This window comes from Amblyomma maculatum, chromosome 1 (genome assembly GCF_055883805.1).
Source record: "Amblyomma maculatum isolate TAMU_Amacu chromosome 1, ASM5588380v1, whole genome shotgun sequence".
Classification (NCBI taxonomy): domain Eukaryota; kingdom Metazoa; phylum Arthropoda; class Arachnida; order Ixodida; family Ixodidae; genus Amblyomma; species Amblyomma maculatum.
In genome coordinates, this window is record NC_139344.1 from 312,434,511 (window position 1) to 312,453,505 (window position 18,995).

The 18,995-nt window shown below is 45.0% G+C and overlaps 1 long non-coding RNA gene across 1 annotated transcript; it reads right to left on the reverse strand.

The window, feature by feature from the left end:
* Positions 1 to 1,312: 1,312 nt before the first annotated feature.
* LOC146207118 (uncharacterized) lies at positions 1,313 to 18,534 on the reverse strand. The gene is made up of 4 exons (XR_014706638.1): positions 18,383 to 18,534; positions 17,929 to 18,033; positions 15,884 to 15,995; positions 1,313 to 1,589 (listed from the first exon to the last, which is right to left on the reverse strand). It is a non-coding gene; the product is annotated as an uncharacterized LOC146207118 (long non-coding RNA).
* Between the last annotated feature and the right edge of the window lie 461 nt (positions 18,535 to 18,995).

The following is an 18,995-nucleotide window of genomic DNA, read 5'->3' on the forward strand; positions in this document are numbered from 1 at the left end:
CCGCAGCTATGCATCTAAAACTTGCCGCCACTGTGGGGAAGCAATATGAAATGCAACAGCAAGATGCACTGCTTTGATCTAGCAATCTTTTTCCGCCTCAAATGAGAATTCAGTGTACTCACCACGTTTACAAGTATTACAAGGTCCTTACTACCCATCCGGTTAGCCCCCGAATTTAAATCTCCAAAATGAGAGGGCATGTGCTGCACTTAACATATTTGCAAAATATGCACTCAGGCACAACAAAACACAGTGCCTTTCAGGTCTTGCAGACATGCGTTATAACGTTCATCTGTCAAGAAATGTCTAAATACTTGCGTGTCTAGTTAGAAACAAGCCCCTATTTCACAAAAACTGGGGCAACTAAAAAATGTTAGGAACTCACACAAGCCGCACAGTTTCATGCTTGCAGAATAGCAGCTATGTTCTTCTACCAAGCACATATATCACCAACTGCTTATTTCTGTTATCTGAAACTGCTTCCCCAACAAAATCTTGGCTCTTCAGTAAAACTTCCCATCATGTCAGAAAAGAAAGAAATGAAGCACCATACAACACTTCCTAGCTGCGCCATAGAACTGAGCAGTGTCCACTTTTATTTTTTTGGTAAAGTTGTTTTTCTTTTTTAGATACGAAATGGCTGCGCTATTCCAAGTTTGACATTGTGTCCACTCCTATCTTCGTCCAGGTTGGATCGACAGTATGTATAAATCTATAAATAAAAAATGAAGCTAGTGTGACTCGATGAAAATAATGCTCGGCACTTTCTGCACATAGGAAAGTACAAAACACTAGCCATGCAACAATGACTAGCATCTCACAAGTAGGTTTCCATGGATATTGTGTACGTTTTTATGTAGGGGTGTCTTGCACTTTTTTTTTTAGGTGAAGAGGATGCGATAGTGTGCAACAGCAAAGAAAAAAAAAATGGCAAGAGCATAGCCGAACAGGTTCCTCATCATCATCCTAACCAGCCTGACTACACCCACTGCAGGATAAAAGTCTCCTTTAATTCTCTTGTAAGGAGGAAGATGAGCATGCAGGAAGCTCAACGTCGGCAGCCACAGCCAGTTTGCTCAAAGTAGGAGACAAATCATCAAACTGCATGGGAGAAGTTCTAATTAGGCATTAACACAGATGATGATGATGATGGTGCCATGGTCAGAGAGAAAGTCAAAACCTGAAATGGTGTCACAGCAGCACGACGAGAGAACAAATTCTATGGTACATAATGAGCTGTGAATGGTGGCCCTGGCCGTGCAGGCAGTCAAAGGCGAAAGACACTGCGCATTACGATGTGAGAAGCGAAAGATCAGATAATGTTGTCCACACTTTTATTAGCTTGTGCAGTTTCCTACACATCACAGATACAGTAGCCCCAGTATCAACAAGGAATGGCCCTACATTTGTTGACGTATTCGCAGTTCTTGCCTCAGGCAGTAACTAGTTTTCCTGGGGCAGAGATGCAGCAAAGAAACCGAGTGGCATTATGAGGATGGAGGCGAGTAGGCAGGTGGTGAGTGGAGGTGTCAAAGTTGTCTGCAGGACAGACGTGGCCAAGGCTCAGGGGCGCGTAAAGGCAGGCACATCTGCAGGTGGCGACAATGACTCACAATGTGACCAGAAACTCTGCACGCATAACAAATAAGAAGGTTGTCATATATGCACCAGGAGTCCACACAAAGAGGGGACAGTTACGTAGGAATGAAGGTGGCAGGCTACAGTGGAAGGCGGAACGGGATAAACATGTCTGACCAGGTCTGACGTTGCCATACATGAGCGTTATTGCAGCAGGAACCTGCAGATGAATGAATGGCAGCACTTCAGTCACTTGCTCTCAAATCAGCCTGAAGGGTCATGGCCAGGCTAGATGGAGATCCCCAAATGTCCTCAATTAGGAGTAACTGTTATATCACCTCCCCAATCGCAGTCGTTAAACTGGTCCAGCAGCAAGCTGCTGACGGAACTAAGCTGGAAAGTGATTCAAAGTGCACAGAAGGTGGCTGAACCAGAATGCGCTGCTTTGCTCCTGCCAAAGCATGAATATATTGGCAACAGTGATAGGGTTTAGGACAACTGCGTCAGCCTCAATGTTTTGAGAATGTGCTTTATCTGATCCATCTCTGGCTGGAGACTTCTAGATGTGTACACAGGTTCACAATGTCTTCAGTATAACTGGTGAAGGATCCTTGCAGCTGGGTTTAGGCTCACAAGTACTGTTTGGAACACAGCTCTTGTATGCAAGGGCAGCCAAAGATCTAAGAAAACGCGCGTTTAAAAGCAGACTAGGTGGTGAAGTTTGCTTTGCGGTTTCTGCTCTACAAACTGGCAATGCCTGTCACGTAAAGCACCATGTCGTTCAGCTTCACAGCGTCGTCTCCCTGGTTGTGGACGCTTAACCGCTTGTAAGAGGTAAGCCAATCCTATGTATTTGGTCATTGAACCCATTGAAAATGGCCGGGTCCCACTATCGACATCAAGGTCCCTACATACCTATCTTAATGTTTAGCAAGCTGTGGCGACATAATCCTTGAAAACTTCATCTCATTCGCACACTTCATTTTCTGCTGCCCCTTGCTACACGAAGTCAAGAATGTAGCACAAAAATAAAGAACAATGGACGAAGAAGAACACATAAGGTGATTGACTAGCGCTGGTCAATCATTTTATATGTCCTTCTTCGTCCGCTCTTTATTTTTGCGCTAAATTCTTGACTTCATGAATCATCAACTAGCCCGGCAGCAAGCTACACTTGGGAGGGAACGAATAAGGTTTGCCACATGAGGGACGGTGCACGAATTCAGGATCTCTGAACAGAACAGATATTCAGCTTAAGCGAAAGAAGGCGATCTTAGTCTAGAAGCAATGAGCGATAATTTCAGAGCAATTGATAATGAGTGCATGGCAGAGGTAGGCAGTAGGACAATTAGGCTACCAGTAAACTATCTAAGCAGACGAAATATCTGATTATGAAATGGCAAGGCGTGAAAACCTCCCTCCGATGGGTCAGGATAGAACTGGCAGAGATGTTAAAGGTACTCAGTGAACGTAATTTGTTCGACGCAAGGGAGTATATTACGGAGAGAATCGAGCATGCTCTAAAATACAATGCTAGCCTGAAAGAGGTGAAGGGGAAATTAAGTAGGTGAAAATCCGATGTATGCATACCAAGGTAGCCGAGGAGTTCTACACTTAACCAGGCTGATAATGAGATTAGCAATAGTGAAGAGCAATCAGACGTTCCGTCAGTGACAAAGGAAGAGGTTAAGAAAGCTTTAGAAGCTATGAAAAGGGGGAAAGCAGCTGGGGAGGCTCAGGTAACTGCAGATTTGTTGAAGGACGGTGGGGATATTGTGCTTGAAAAATGGCCACCCTGCACATGCAATGTCTGGACATCGTCACCGGAGTTTTGGAAGAATGCTGCCATTATTTTAATCCTTAAGAAAGGGGATGCTAAGGACTTGAAAAATTACAGACCAATCAACATACTACCTGTTGCGTATACGGAATTTACTAAGTCATTGCTACTACAGTTATATATATATTGAACTCGAAGTGGATCACGGAATAGTTAGATACATAGGCAATTTCATATATAAGGCAAACCAACAGATGAGGCTCTCTATAACCCAGAAGCATGAATATGGTACATGTATGGCAGTGGTGCGTTGCCTGCCGGCAACACACTGCTCACCAAGGGTGCGGCGATGACCTGCAAGGTGTACACATGCACTGAATGTCACCTGCCACCTAGTGTCGAAAAGGAGAGTACATTGGGAACACTTCCAAATGCCACTTCGCAGGCGCCAGAAATCTTGGCAGGCAGCAGCTGCCATGACTGCACAACCCGGCTCTATGCATGAAAAATGATTGCCGGTGAGCTGTTAAAACAATCCTTTGCAGGGCACGACGCGCAATTCGATGGACATGAACAACGCTGCTAAACTTTAATGTGGGATTTTCAGGGGGATATTTTGAGAGTTCGATATAGGAAAATGATATATGTGCATTTGATATATCCGGGATCAAATACAGAATCAGGACAACCTTAGACTTTAGTCAACCAAATGATCAGGCAGGTTTTCGGAAAGGGTACTCTACCATCGATCATATTCATCATGCTATCAACGAGGTGATAGAAGGATGTTCGGGATATAACCAGCCTTTATAAATAGCATTCGTTGATTAGAATAAGCATTTGACTCAGTCGAAACGTCAGCAGTCATTGCCTAAGGGTGTATATGAGCCGTATGTGAAAGTATTGGAAGATATCAATAGTGGCCGCATAGCAACTATAGTCCTCCATAAAGAAAGTAATAAAATTCCCATAAGGAAAGGCACTAGGCAAGCAGACACGATCTCCCCAGTACTATTTGCCACTTGCTTAGAGGAAGTATTCAGAAACCTGGAGTGGGAACAATTATGAATAAGGGCTGATTTAATACATTGCCTTGTTAATTAACTCAGTGGACAAATTACAAAGAATGCTTAATGACCTAGGCAAGCAAAGCAAAAACATAGGCCTAAAAATTAATATGTGGAAGCCTACGGTAATGGTCAATAGCCTCGGATAAGAGCAGCAGTTTACAAAAATTCCGAGAGCACTGTAGAATCTACACTGCAGAAATGCGACAGCCTGAGTGTTGTTGGTGCACAAGGTGCATCACATTTGCTCTCATTATCATTACCAACTAATTGCATCGTCATTGTTAATTCCATCACTGTCATTATCACTAATTGCAGCATTATTGTTATCGCTACTATCATCCTCACTGTAGACAAGAAGAATTATGATGTGTTTCACAATTCCGGGCATGGCTTCAGTTTGGTAGAACTGAAAAAGTTTTAACCCGCCATGTCACGCGAAAGTATGCTGGCACGTTTTATTGTTCATCGTCTTGTTTTGAATGTCCAAGTCGGCAATAAAGAAAAAAAAAAAGAAAAGGGGGGGCATGGCGCAGTAGGTTAAAGCGCTCGGCAGGGGATCCGAGGTATGGAGGTTCGATTCCCGGTGGAGATCGGACTTTCGTTTTTCTAGATTTAAGGACATAGTTTTCAGCGCAAAGGCACGTGGCCAAAGAAAAAAAAAAAAAAAAAAGAAAGACTATAGGGACAAACACTGCGCTGTGTTCGTCCCTATAGTCTTTCTTTTTTTTTTTCTTTGGCCACGTGCCTTTGCGCTGAAAACTATGTCCTTAAATATAGAATACCAACTAGCCCAACAACTTACTCTACTGAAGTTCATTTTCCTGATGACGTCATAGGATTGATAGCTATGTCTGACCGAACGAACAAACAGCAACAGTATGAGCCGTTGAAGGCTTTCGCCTTAATAGGTACACGGGTGGAAGCAGGCTCGAGCATTTTGGAACAGCTCAGGGAGCAGTGGTAATGGCACGTTGGAGCAGTAAAACGAGTGTTTTGAAGCACTCAAATTATGCTTTGGAACATGTTTCTAGGGTCAAGCGCTTTTAATAACTACAATTTTTTTTTCTGATATACAAAAAAATCCAATTTGATTACTTTTTATTCAAGATTCAATGCTGTACTACCTATGCACGCATATCTCAACATGTAAAGATGTTTAAAGTAACACAGCTGACTAAAAGCTTTTGCCTATTCTGACTTGACAGCTTTAGACATGTCCATGCTCAAGCACCACCACTACCTTGGAATTAAAATAAACAAGCTGCACATCGCCACTTTTTGATTCCGCAGCTGTGCTGATAAATTCCTGGGCACTGCTCAGTAGTACCTTCAGGAAGGATAGATGGCACTGAAGGGTAGCCTTTTCTTCCTTAAGCTTCTTTACTTCATGGTTGTCTCCCAGTGACTCATGTTTTCTTTTGAATAACACTGGGGCTACACGTCGGCAACAGGCTTTCTATGCCTTTCCAACACTCTTGAAAGCATTTCTTGCAATTAACACCGTCCTGGCATCACCCCCATAATGCTTCAAGTATGCTTTTGTCTGATGTAGACTGGACAGGTTTGTTGTTAACAACGATTCTATAGTGAAGTACACACTCATTTTCACAGCAGAACTGTTGGAACAACTCGTGTAGTTCTTTGTAACCAGAAAAGTTTCCTCAACAGCTCGTGGTAGTCTGTGGCAATTGCTTCGCTCCTTGCCCTCACTCCTCTCACCACCGGCGATTCAAAAGGCTGGGAGAAGTTGCTGTCATGCGCACAAAACATTTTTCTCGCAATTAAAGCGCCAGCATATCTATTTCGAGCGCGAGCTCAAATAATGCCAGCGCCAACTAATTTAATTTGAGTGCCAAAGCAATTAATACAAGTGCTGGCAAATTTATTCTGTGTGCCAACCAATTTAATCCATATGTGGAAAATGAATGCAATAGAGGGCTCCAAAGCACGAAACATGAATTCCAGAAATAAATCAAAATTGAGATCATCTTTCAGACAATGCGCCGAATCAGCAAAGTGTCAACGTATAGGATAGCTTTCATCAGTATTATGACAAACATTGCCTTGATGCAAGTGTTTTAAACCTAATGTCTCCCAGAAAATAAAACTGCATTTTAAAGACGGCCGCTTCTGTGCTTTTACAAGCCTGTAGTTTCCTACGCCGCTACAATTACAGCCCAGGAAAATTAAGCACTGCTGTCTGGGTTAAAAGCTCTGCTGCACATAGTTTCAGCCACTTTGCCATGTCAGAGCCAGACTAAATGCAACGGCACGCACTCTCTCTTTCCGTGGTAGTGGCCGTGTAAAATTGAGAAAGCGGTAAAATGAGATATGTTTCTCTGGCTCCATGTCTTCTCGCCTGACCAACTCTGCTTTACACTAATCCTTTTCTGCTAGTAGTGTTGAATCATTATTAGAAACACAAATACATTTCTGCACCGGTTGCCATTTCACAAAAACAGCAGGCTGTTGTGTGAAGGCCGAAATGCCATCAGCATGCAGATTCAGTGCATATGACAACCCATAATAAGCAGTGCTTAACCAGCCAATTAGAAGATGACAGTCATATTTATTCACTTGTCATGCGTCTAAACTAAAAGCTGCAAGAGGCGTGTCATAAACTGCAGTTTTTCAGCTGCGCGTGGTCCTTGGTTTTTGCAAGATACAACAACAAAGCAAAATAGTGCATGCAGATGTGATGCTTAAGCGTCGCATGGTCTGCGAAGTGATCTCAATTTCGATTTATTTCTGGAATTCATGCTTCGTGCTTTAGAGCCCTCTACCACATTTATTTTCCACATATGAATTAAAACCGCTGGCGCTTGTATTAATTGCGTTGGCAGTCTGATTCAATTGCTTAGCGCTGTCATCATTCGAGTTGGTGTTCGGATTAAATACACTGCCGCTTTTATTAAATGCTTGGCACTAAAATTAAATTACACGGTGCGCAGATTGTATCAGTTGGCGCTCACATTATTTCCGCTGGCACTAGGATTAAATTCAGAAGGAAAACCTGTAGAACAAGTCTAGGATGGAGCGCATTTGGCAAGTTCTTGCAGGCCATGACTAGCAGCTTACCAGTATACCTCAGGAAAACGGTAAACAACAGTTGCATCTTACGAGTACTCATCTATGGGGCTCAAATGTGAAGGCTAATTAAAGGGGTTATACTTAAGTTGAAGTAGATGCATAGAGCTGAGGAATGGAAAATGGTAAGTGTAGTCTAGAGATAGGAAGTATGCAGAGTGGGTCCAAGAAATCAACTCTAAATAATGGCATTCTAGTCGAAATCAAGAAGAAATGGTCACAAGCAGGACATGTATTGCAAAGAGAGGATAACCGATGGTCGCTAAGAGCAACAAATTGAATTCCAAGTGAAGGCAAGCGTGGCAGGGGGCGGCAGAAAGTCAGGTGGGTGGACGAGGTTAGTAAGTTTTCAGGGGTCAAGTGGGTGCAGCTAGCACAAGACCGGGTTAACTGAAGGATTATGAGAGAAGCCTTCGTTCTGCAGTGGGTATAGTCCAGCTAACGATGATAATGATGATGAGCTATGGACAAAGAAAAACCGTATGGCAACAAAGGGCTCCTTTATCACATAAAAAACTGAATTAAAAAAAAAATCTTCCCACCAGTTGAACCAGACTTGCAATGACCTCATTAAAATGGCCAGTTTGCCGCCACTCTGAAATTAATGGCCGAGCAGCATAACTTTTGGGATCTGCACTCGCAAAATCAATACTGACATATACGTATTCAGATATGTGGCGCAAACAAACACAAACACAGGAGAGGATACACACCACACGCGCACACTACCAACTGTAAGAAGAACCGGAAAACACTTCCTCTTCTACACTCAGGCACGTCTCAACTTCCTCTTCTTTGCCCAGGAAAATGAGGAAAATGAGAAGAAGAGGAAGTTGAGACGTGCCTGAGTGTAGAAGAGGAAGTGTTTTCCGGTTCTTCTTACAGTTGGTAGTGTGCGCGTGTGGTGTGTATCTTCTCCTGTGTTTGTGTTTGTTTGCGCCACATATCTGAATACGATGATGCACCAACTAGCCCCTCAAGCCGTTATTTTGAGATAACTGACATAAACATTTCACTCGAGAAATCTGTCGCCAACGGTGACACCAGCATTTCATCTCTCCTCTTGAGTATACTCGTAACTCCCTGCCACTAAAAAGAAATATTGCTGACAAGTCGTATTGTCTACGAAGAGGCTTCACAAATTCATAAAACATTTAGCGTAAATATATGTGCGGCTCCAACGCCTCAATTCGTCTTTTAATTAAACTGCACGTGCTCTTTTCTCTCTGTCTGAGCACGTGGAGGGGCAGCTGAACTGTGCATGTGCAAAGGTTATCGCGGCGCGAGACTTGTGCTTGACGCGGCTGAAAGTGTAGATAAAGGGACAGAATGGAAGAATCGGGGGAGTCTGGCGGAAGCCCTGCTTGGGGAGCGATCACGTTGTTAGCTGTTGCCGAGCAGCCCGAAGCATCCTGATGTAATGGACTGTGGAGCAGAGCAATACCAGGATGAAGACGGAAGCGATGCCTCCTGAGCTGGGTTTTTTGCTTGAGTTGCAGCCAGACGAGGAGCAATGTATTTTGTACTGCTCGGAGCCCCTTTTGCCATGTCACATAGGCCATCTTTACGCCCCACTATGTTTTGTCTTGCCATGTAAAAGCACTGGCCCCTTACTTTTGTAGCAAAGCATTGTCCTGTCACGAGTCTCGACCACATGCTTCGCATTGCAGCAGCGTGCAGTGTTGTATCTTTGCAAAGTGCTTCTCTGCTGACCCGGAAATAAACTGGCATTTTTATCATCATCATCAGCCAGACTATACCCACTGCAGGGTGAAGGCCTCTCTCATATTTCACCAATTGGTATTTTGGAGCAGAATGGAATTCATGTGAATTTGTGACTAGTAGTCGGGCGAGGCCCTGACTCGCGGACCCATTCTTTAGAAGGCGGGGCCTACAAATAGATTAGGTATTTTTAGACCTGCATCATTATCATCACCACGTCGCTTTGTTGCTTCAGCAGCGATCAGTGTGCCAGGTTCATCCATGCTATGAAAATGTTGATGAATTCTGAATCAACAGTTCCTGAATTCCTGACCAAACCAAACCGAATTCTGAATCAGGTGAAAGTAACACAGATGAAAAAAGAACCTGGAAGGAAGTGAGGAGCAGTCACAAAAAAAAAAATCTTGGCAGTGAAAGGGTTAATAACAGTGCGCTCTTTGTGATTAGGGTCATCGGCTCTACCTCGTCCATCCATCCCAGAGGTCTTTCATCCTGCCATTTTTCATTCACTTCACGACATCTGCCATCTCAGCATCAGAGCCACATAGTGCCTCATTACCCAGCGGTACGTCTGGCCAAACATTAGACGTTTGCCAGTGGGCCCGCTCGTGTTTTGCTTGCCAGTCCGTCAAAATGGCTCGCTATACAAAGACTCCTCCCCAGTCTTTCCTGCCATCTGGTTGTTGCTTTGACCACATTCACCTTGACTTGGTTGGACCACCACCTCCATCTAATGGCTGCTTGCACATTCTGATGATGACTGACCGCTTCACTCGTTAGCTCGAAGCAGTGCCCACTCTGGACATTACTGCGCAAACAGTTGCCAAAGCCTTCGTTTCAGCATGGATTTCCCACTTTGGCTGTTACCACGGATCGTGGCCGCCAGTTTGAATGCATCCTCTTCACTTCCCTTACCAGTCTGCTCGGCACTAAACACTGCCGCACCACAGCATACCATCCTTGTGCTAACGGCATGGTTGAGAAGCTCCATCGTCAGCTCAAGACTGCCCTCATTGCTCGCCTAGATCGCGAGCACTGGGCTGGTCACCTTCCTATGGTGTTTCTTGGCCTACGCACCGTTTTTCGTCGCGACCTTGGCTGTTTGGTGGCCGAAGTCATCTCGGAGACTTGTTCGTTCCTTCGGCTTCCTCGTCCCAGCCCCTGCAGTACCTTTAACGCCTTTGGGACTGCATTCAACACCTAAACCCAGTCCCACCTCTATCATCTGACCGTCAGATCTTTGTGCACCCAGATCTTGCGTCCTCGAGGCATGTTTTTCTAAGGCGAGACACTGTAAAGGCGCCTCTTAGCCCCCCCTATGATGGCCCGTACCATGTCCTCAACAAGACTACAAAGTCGGCGACTATCCTGCTGGATGGTCGTGAGAGGTAGTCTCCCTGGATCGCCTTAAACCCAAATATATGGAGACACCTCCCCAGGAGCTCCCCTCGGATGTTGCTGGCTTATCTGTCGACATGCCTGCCGCTGAGGCACCCTCATCCCTGCCCCGTTGGCGCGTACATTTCGCCGCTCCGTTTGGTCGGGGGGCCCTGTAGCGCACAGCGCCGCTGTAAAGCGGAGGCGCTAAGATCGGCGTTCACAGCCAGCAAGCACGGCACAGGCTGCTCGGTTCGAGAAGCCTGCCACGCTGGTCCTCTTGTTCTGGTGCTCCGCTGCAACGCCGTAAATTCCTTACATGCTCTTCGCTGCAGGACACTTCCTGCCAGCTGCAAATATACACAGAACCAGCACTCCACTGCTTCAATACAATGCTGCTTTAGGCTTGGGCACTGCCAGCTTCGACAATAAAGAAATCTGCTGAAGGCCACGGACACAAAGAAAAATTTAAATGAAGCTGTAGTACAGCAGAAGGATCAAAATTCCCCGCAAAGTAATTTGAGATGCGGATCAAAAAGCTGCAAAGAAGACTGTTCTTTGCCCGCAGCTGCGAGGAGGGCTATCAAATGCAGGTGCCATATTCGGTTTGAGGTCGAGCACAGAGACTGGCATTCAACAAAAACAGTATGGAGCTCCTATCAGGATGGAGTCTGATGCCGATTTACGACCTACGGGAAGTCGGCGCAGCCGTGGGCGAGCAGCGCACCACGGGCGTACTGGCGGCCCATGACCGGTAAGCGAGCCATGATAATTCGCCCCCTTGTGTTTCCTCGTGACTGCGGCGACGGGGATTTCAACAGAACGAGTCGGATGTACGGCCTGCATGCGGGGCCCGTTCGGCATAGAGGATGGCCTGCCTCACTTTGGCAGCGGCACCAGGAGCAGAGCCCAACAACCCAAGTCCCGACCCCTGCCCTGATTCCTGTATTACATGGGCCTGCTGAAGGACCAGCCGTGCGACTCCCAAGGGGAAAACGGCACCCAGGTGGAGGTCATGATTAAGGGAGGAGGGTGTGGGAATTTAAGATTACCCACGCTTGCACGACACGGCTCTGTCTGCCTCACGGGGATACCTCATCTCTCTCCTTCCCCTGAAGCAGTGGCGGAGAGGGCAGGGGCGAGAGACCTGGCGTAGCGTGCCGGGCGGCCCCTCCTTCCCCCTAGCCCCTAATATCGATGCACATCATCTCATCGGGGGGAGACGACTCCGCGACGCCAGAGCCCGCGGATGCTGCTATGACCAAGGATAAAAATTGGGCACTCCCAATAAACAGCCCAGCCCGGTGGCTCTGCCTCAGTGTTTCGTTCTTCCCTGCCACGGATGTGGTCAGAGCTAGCAGCGGGCGTTCCGTTCTGAGCACAGAGCCCGAGTCCCGTGAGAACCCCCACAAGGTGTTGTTACATGTCTCCTTGACGTCAGCTCCAGCATCCATTGCAGTGAAGAGCAAGCACAGAGCAACGCCAGGGTTCAAAGCGATCGCTGAATGGAAATGTTTTTTTTTTTTCATCTAAAGCACAAATTAGATTAAGCTCTAAAAAATAAATGCCATTGAATGGTACTGTGTCATGCAATATATATATATATATATTACCCCGCACCTCCACCAAGTGTTAAGTGGGGATCCAGGCACTGGTAGCGGGCACTGGTAGCGAGAAGAACCGGAGCGGTGGTGGCTTAACTTTTGAGTCAGCTGGTCCGCAAAAAGCATTTCCTCTTCCTCCTTCTCGGCTATCTGTCCGCTTAATCAGAACTTCTTCTTTACAATACACATATATAACTGCAAAAAATTTGCACATTTAAAGCTGACAGTGCCCAGGCCTAAAGCACCATTGCACTCAAGCAGTGGACTGCTAGTTCGCAGCCAGCAGAAAGTGGGCTGCTGCGATGAGCAGGCACAGAGCAACACCGTGGTTGCCTGCAAAGGCTCAACTTGAGAAATTATTTTCTCACTTAAAAGCACCCTGATTAAACTTTCAGTATTAAATGGCAATGAATGGCTCTGTGCAAACTAGTATTTTTCATATCTTTAATAGGGCCACTTCATTACATAACTGACGGAGGAATAAACCTCAAACCTCAATAAGGTAATTTTCTCTGATTTAGAATACTTTTGCAGGTGCACCTTACATTGTTTGATCTCTTTTATAATGTTTTTGCAGGTGCAGCTTAAGTTGTTTGATCTCCTTTATAGGCTTTTTGTCTTCTAAAAAAGTTGGAGAAATAGATTGAGTACTATAATAGTAATAATTGGTTTACAGGAAAGGAAAAGTTTTCCCGTGGACACCTGAATCACGCTACAAGGGAAGGAAGATGGGAGCGAAAGCGGAAAGAGAGAGGCCCCATAGTGGAGGGCTACGGAATAATTTTGACCACCTGGGGATTTTTAACATGCATTGACATCGCACAGCACACAGATGCCTCTCCGCTTTGCATCCATCGAAACGCAGCTGCCGGCAGTTAGGTTCGAATCCAGGCACTCTAGTCTAGTGCCTAGACCATAAGAATATAAAATTTGACAAACATTTCAAAATTTCAGCTTTTTGTACCATATTTTATGATTTATATTTGAACAAATATAAGGCAGAGTTTGTTAATTTCCTGCACATCAAAAGAACAATGCATTTTATTAATATGAAAATTTTTGTTTATAGTGATGCATCAAAAAGTTAATTTTTTTACAAATTTATCTGTATGACTAGGTTTTGCTATTACTTGCAAGCTTAAAGGAGTATAGACCACCTTCACTCTGGCTACGTCGTGAAGATGCGGTGGCGCTGTCGTAATTAGACTTTCGCGTGGTAGGAAAAACAATGCTTCAGTTGCTTTCGCCTATTGTGATTGTGCGATGGTTTGCTGCAGCCGAAAAAATAAAAAACAAAGCACCATGCTGACTAGTTGCATCACCGTGGCATGTGCTGGAAGGCAAAGAACGCAAAGTTTAGTAAGCTTGCACAGGTTTCTTATGGGCGAAGGTCGCCGTAAACAGTGGGCCATCGCAGTGTGGCGCGAAGGCTGGATACAGACACCTTTACGCCAGAGCGGCTATGGGCTCAAAGGCCATGAATAACTCTAGTTTGGCCTTCTTTATGACGCGTAATGGTATTTTGTGAGTGCACGTAAAATGTTGACGAGGCAGCCAGTATATTAATGCGTAGACCTGTTTATAATGTAAGCAATTCCTGAAGCAAATTTTTTTTTCACTTTCTAGTTGTATGTATTATGTGCATAGTGAGCTGCTGCGCATGCGATCAGTATTGCACTCCTCCGTGGTTATATTGTATGGCTAACATTAGCTTTGTTCACCTCAAATTATTTTAAATTTTGTGATGAAATGTGCGTGTGCTGACAGCCACTGATTTGCTCAATTGGAGATGAATTTTATTATACCGAGGGGTTTGAGTGGTATTCACTGCAGCTAATATTGAATGCGAGTTGTGGGGTTGAGCGTCCCGAGTGACATATGGGCCCCTGTTTCAGATTTTGAGGATCTTTACATCAACTACGTACTGCATGGCACACTGTCGCATTCAGAGTTTATCCTACATAGAAACGTGGTCACGGCGGCCGGGACCGAACTGGGTAGCCCTAACTACGGAACCAGCATGTGGACGCTGCAGCTTGTAATGCAAGCTAAAAGCTTGAATACCCATGAAGAAATTATAAACGCTGACGCCAATAACCTTCCACGAACAGAACAGATAGGCGTGCAGCGTGGTGATTTAAAGGAATAATGCAAGAATAAGCAAACCTGTACGGTGCCAAGGCACAGTGCCCTTGCTACTGTTGCCATGCTTACCAACAACGCTCATTTGATGCTCGGTATGAAGAATCATCCGAGAATGCAATGATGTTTTGAGCGGAATACTTTCTACCTGGTTTGCGTGTGCTGTTTACGAGCGAGAAAAATCACATTCCACTTACCCGACTGAAAGTTGTATGCACCCAAAGCTTTGCAATTCTCGACGCATTCCGCGGCTAATGTGCTGGGCAAATAGATATCAATCAACGCTACTCATTTTCAAGGCAGCAACAACTTCGCTCGTGCGCTTTGAACCCGCTCTTGGTCTGGTACGGTGTGCAGGGCAAGGCGATGCATGCTGTGTACGTGAAGTTTTTCCAAGTATTGCTTTTGTACTCACACAGCGCGTGGGTATTTTATCTGCCAAAAAGGTGCCTGCATATCACAATAACACGCTCTTGGCAAGTATGGCCACAGCAGTGGGGTGGCACCACAGTGCCGCTCCCATGCTTTCCGCCTGCTCTGGGGCCATAGACGACTGCCACGCCACTTTGATTGCTTTGTTTGTTTTAAACATGGCGGAGACCTATAGACACCTAATTTTTGGGTTCGTGTTTAATTAGCTGTAATGATGTGCAAGGTATTACTGTACAGAAAGCACCAGGTGATATCCACCTATGACCGCTAAACAATTTATCATTGAATTTCTTTCCTCATCCGTTTCGGTTTCAAAAGCTGTGTGATGGCTGTGACGCCAAAGTTAAGTCTAGGTCACGTGACGGGTGAAAAAAAATTGTGATATCCTGTGATGTTTAAATTCACTGCAACGCTGAAGCCAGCCAGCCTCAAGAACAGGAATCGCGAAGAGCTGGAGATTATACTGCGGCTTTTTCATGCCGTGCATGGCTTGGACTTGATTGTGATGTCACAGCCATCTCTCAGCTGTTGAAACCGAAATTGGCGAGAAAAGAAAATTGAACTGAAAATTATTTCGCAGTCGTAGGCAAAAACCACTTGGCGATCCGTATACAGGAATGTCTAACAAAAATGCCACCAAAATTTGGCGTCTATACTCCTTTAAGATGGTGGTCACGGGCAGAAAATATTTTTTCGCCAAAAACAAGCTGGGATAATATTCTTCATAGCAATACAATTTGCTATGATTTTTTAAAAAGAAATTGAGGATGGTCAAGCCCACAACCTGTATCAGTTGGTGTGGAATGAAACCGGCACCTTTACCTTAGCAGATCATGCTAGCCATAACAGCCTAGCATTATCCTTGATGCATTAGCATGACAGGAAAAAAACAAAAACAGTGGTAGCATACCATATATACACCATTACAAAATTGAAGAACTTGAAGGTAAGCTGTCTAAAAATTGTAAAAACATTTTTTTTTTGTGGAACTGCAGCAGCATCACACTTTGTACCAAAAAAAATTGCCTTGACAAGCACTGGACCATATATATGCTGGTCTGCAAATATGAAACGCCTTTGCCCACACGTACCAGCCACAGCTATCCGATGGAAACTAAGGCAGAATCAAAAGCACAGAAGAAAGCTGCAGGTTGCCTCCAAAGGATCCCTGTTTCAGCACACGCACCAAAGACAGGGAAGGACCTGGAAATCAGAACAATGCAATAAATGCCCACTCCTGGGAAAGGTAAGATGTGAAGGATTTTGTTACAACACAGAAAGTATAATGAATGAAAGTATGAATTCCGCAATTCATGGCAGTTGGTTGTGTCTACTATCTTTGCAAACATTTGTCGTCACTTCAAGTAAAGGATCCATTTCTCGTTCCTAATTCTGAGGCAGTTGCTGATTTGCTCCAAAATGAGAGCTTGGTATACAGTGCTGGTTTTAGCGTAGATGTGGTTGATTTGTATAATCTCTTCCACACTCTCATCCAGTATGTTCAGCAATGTATTACGGAGGACAATGATGAATGCTGGTTCCAAAATGAGTGTGGAACCTTAACCGGATCCTTTTTGGAAATGTTATCTTACTACCTGAGTAACACGTTTGTTGAGTGAGATGGTCGACTTTATACGCAAAAATCTGGTGTGTGCATAGGTGCCAAGATAGCTCCCATCCTCAGCGACATTTATCTAAGCAGGGTTGATATGAAAGTTGAGAATGATTTAGCCAGTTGTTGCATGCACATTTTCCGTTTCGTGGAGGATTTTCTGGTGCTAGCTAGCTGTGAATCCTGAATTTGTGTCAAATGTTCTTTATGTTTTTGCACGTAATGGGTCGGGACTAAGGCTCACGCATGAAGTCCCCCAAGAAACAGCCTTACAATTTCTCGATTTAAAGTTGTCTTTCCAACCCCACCATGTCTGTTGGCAGTATTCACCTAGGAGTGAAAAGCCCCTTCTCAATTACAAGTCCTTTCATTCAAAGCTCGTAAAAAGTAGCATTGTTACGGGATGCTTAGGCATGGCAGTGAAGAAATCTTATCATAAAATGATGTCCAGTCTCTTAACTCAGGCGGACAAATGCAGGGAAGCTGGTTTCCTGAACTCAGTTCTCGTCTCGAGTGCAGACAAAGTCCTTTGCGCGCTAAAATTGTCTTCAAGCATGTGAGGGCGGGAAAGGTGTTCGGAGGAAGGAAGAAGAAAGGTATGTAGTAGTCATGCCATATGTACACACGCTGTTGCACCGAATTAAAAGAGTAGGAAGCAAGCATAATGTAAACATTCCGTTTCCTTCTCCTAACAAACTAGAAAGAGTGGGAGCCGCGGTTCAAAGAATGCACGAGGGGGCAGAAGAAATGTGTGCAACATAAATCATGAAAATAGATATGTTCCTTGTAAGACTGGCATAGTATATCAAATCCCTCTGTCCTGTGGCCTTACCTACATAGGCCAGACTGTGCAATGCATTAAAGTGCGGCTCATGGAGCACGCTAATTCGCTGAAAAAGAAAGAAGCTAACCTAGCGAAGCACTGATCCATGTGCGAATGCACGTCATTTTTTGATGACTGATGTTTTGTTCGTTCATTCTTACCAGTGCACTAGAGAAGTAGCCAAAGCTTTTCACATCAGAAAAAGTAAAGGGTGCGTGGGGTGCGTGAGTACGCCTTTTGTCACATTATCTCCTCGGGAAATGAATATGCTGCACAGTGGGCAGCAGTTCTGCCGATGCACTCGTGCTTTTAAATGCTTTTTTTTCTTCTTACCAAAACTTGAGGTCGCTGACGTTGCGCATGTGCGCTGTTTCTCTGTGTGCGTATATATGATGTGATTCCTCCCAATAAAAAAAATCAGCTGTAAGTTCAGCGCTATTCGTGTGTCTCGTTTCGTTTATTTCTTGGTCTCTGTATTTTTTTCGCTGTTGGGCCACCATTAATTTCGATACTCCCCCGCTTTTTATTGCTTTGGCTGTGGCGGTGCTGATCGAAATTCATGCCCTGGCCACATCAAAGTCATGCTGTGGACTATCTTCATAAATAAGGTGAGTTTGATTACATATATCAGCACGCTTGTGGAGCAACCGGTTTTTGCCAGCACATATTTTTACAAGCGGGTGCACACAAGTGCTACTCACCTTTTCATGAGGCACAAGGCATACCATCGGGAGAGGCCATGAGCAGAAGCTGCGACGAAGCCAAGATCTCACAATCGCCGTGCATCAAGATTATTTCGGTACATACTGAAAGGAAACAGAAATGGTTGCTCTTGCTGGGACAGGGCTAGCCGGGGCCAAACGGAGGCGTATTCGAAAATTAACTACAAAAGGAAAGCCCTTTCGTGCGAGCCGCCGGGACTGCTTTTAAGCGCACGAAAAAGGGCTCCTTAGTTCCTCTACACTTCACTTGAAGTCACTGATAAATAGACTCATAGCAAGATTACAAAAAAATAATTGAGATCGCTAAACAATAGAGCGTCGATGCAGAAAAAAAATTCCAAACAATTTGTAACGAGAGGGCAGCGGTGCAATGGGTTGGCGAGGCAAGTACGGAATGCAACACGTGCTTTGCGCTGTATTTCGCAGTACTCACGAAAGTTTGGAGAAAGCAGCAGGGATGCGTGCCACCCAATCTAATTTGCAGAATCCATTCTAGTCTGGTCATTCTGAAACAACGCGGGGGGAACAAGCCTCCCGCTTGCTTGTACCACTGCGCGCCAAAATTGAAAAGGGAGAAAAAAAAAAAAAAAAAGGCACCTGTGGCTGCGGAGGCGGCGATATAAAAAAAAGCGTCTGGGTTCGAGAGTACACGCAAGCAAAAAACAACAATAGGCAATTTATACGTCACATCCGCCAGACTACAAACAGATTCTCCTCGCCTACCTTCTTTCTTTTCGCGCATGCGCAGCTTATCAAGATCGCGCGGTGGCGACCGGCAGGTGTGGCGACCGGCAGGTGCCGCCAGGTGGGTCTAGGCGAGCCTGGGCCTGGGATGCTGGGATCGTTTGTAATCTGACGGATGTGACGCAATGAAGTTCCTTCCTCCATGTTGTTAACTAAATATTTACATTTTGTAAGTATAAAATAAACAAAACAAAAACTAAAAAAAAACAACGTAAAAGTTGTTGTTAAAACACAATTGAAAGATGTGTTAATAACTTGTCAAACCAGCAGAAGGCAGCAGAAAGCCGCAGGGCAAAGCTGGG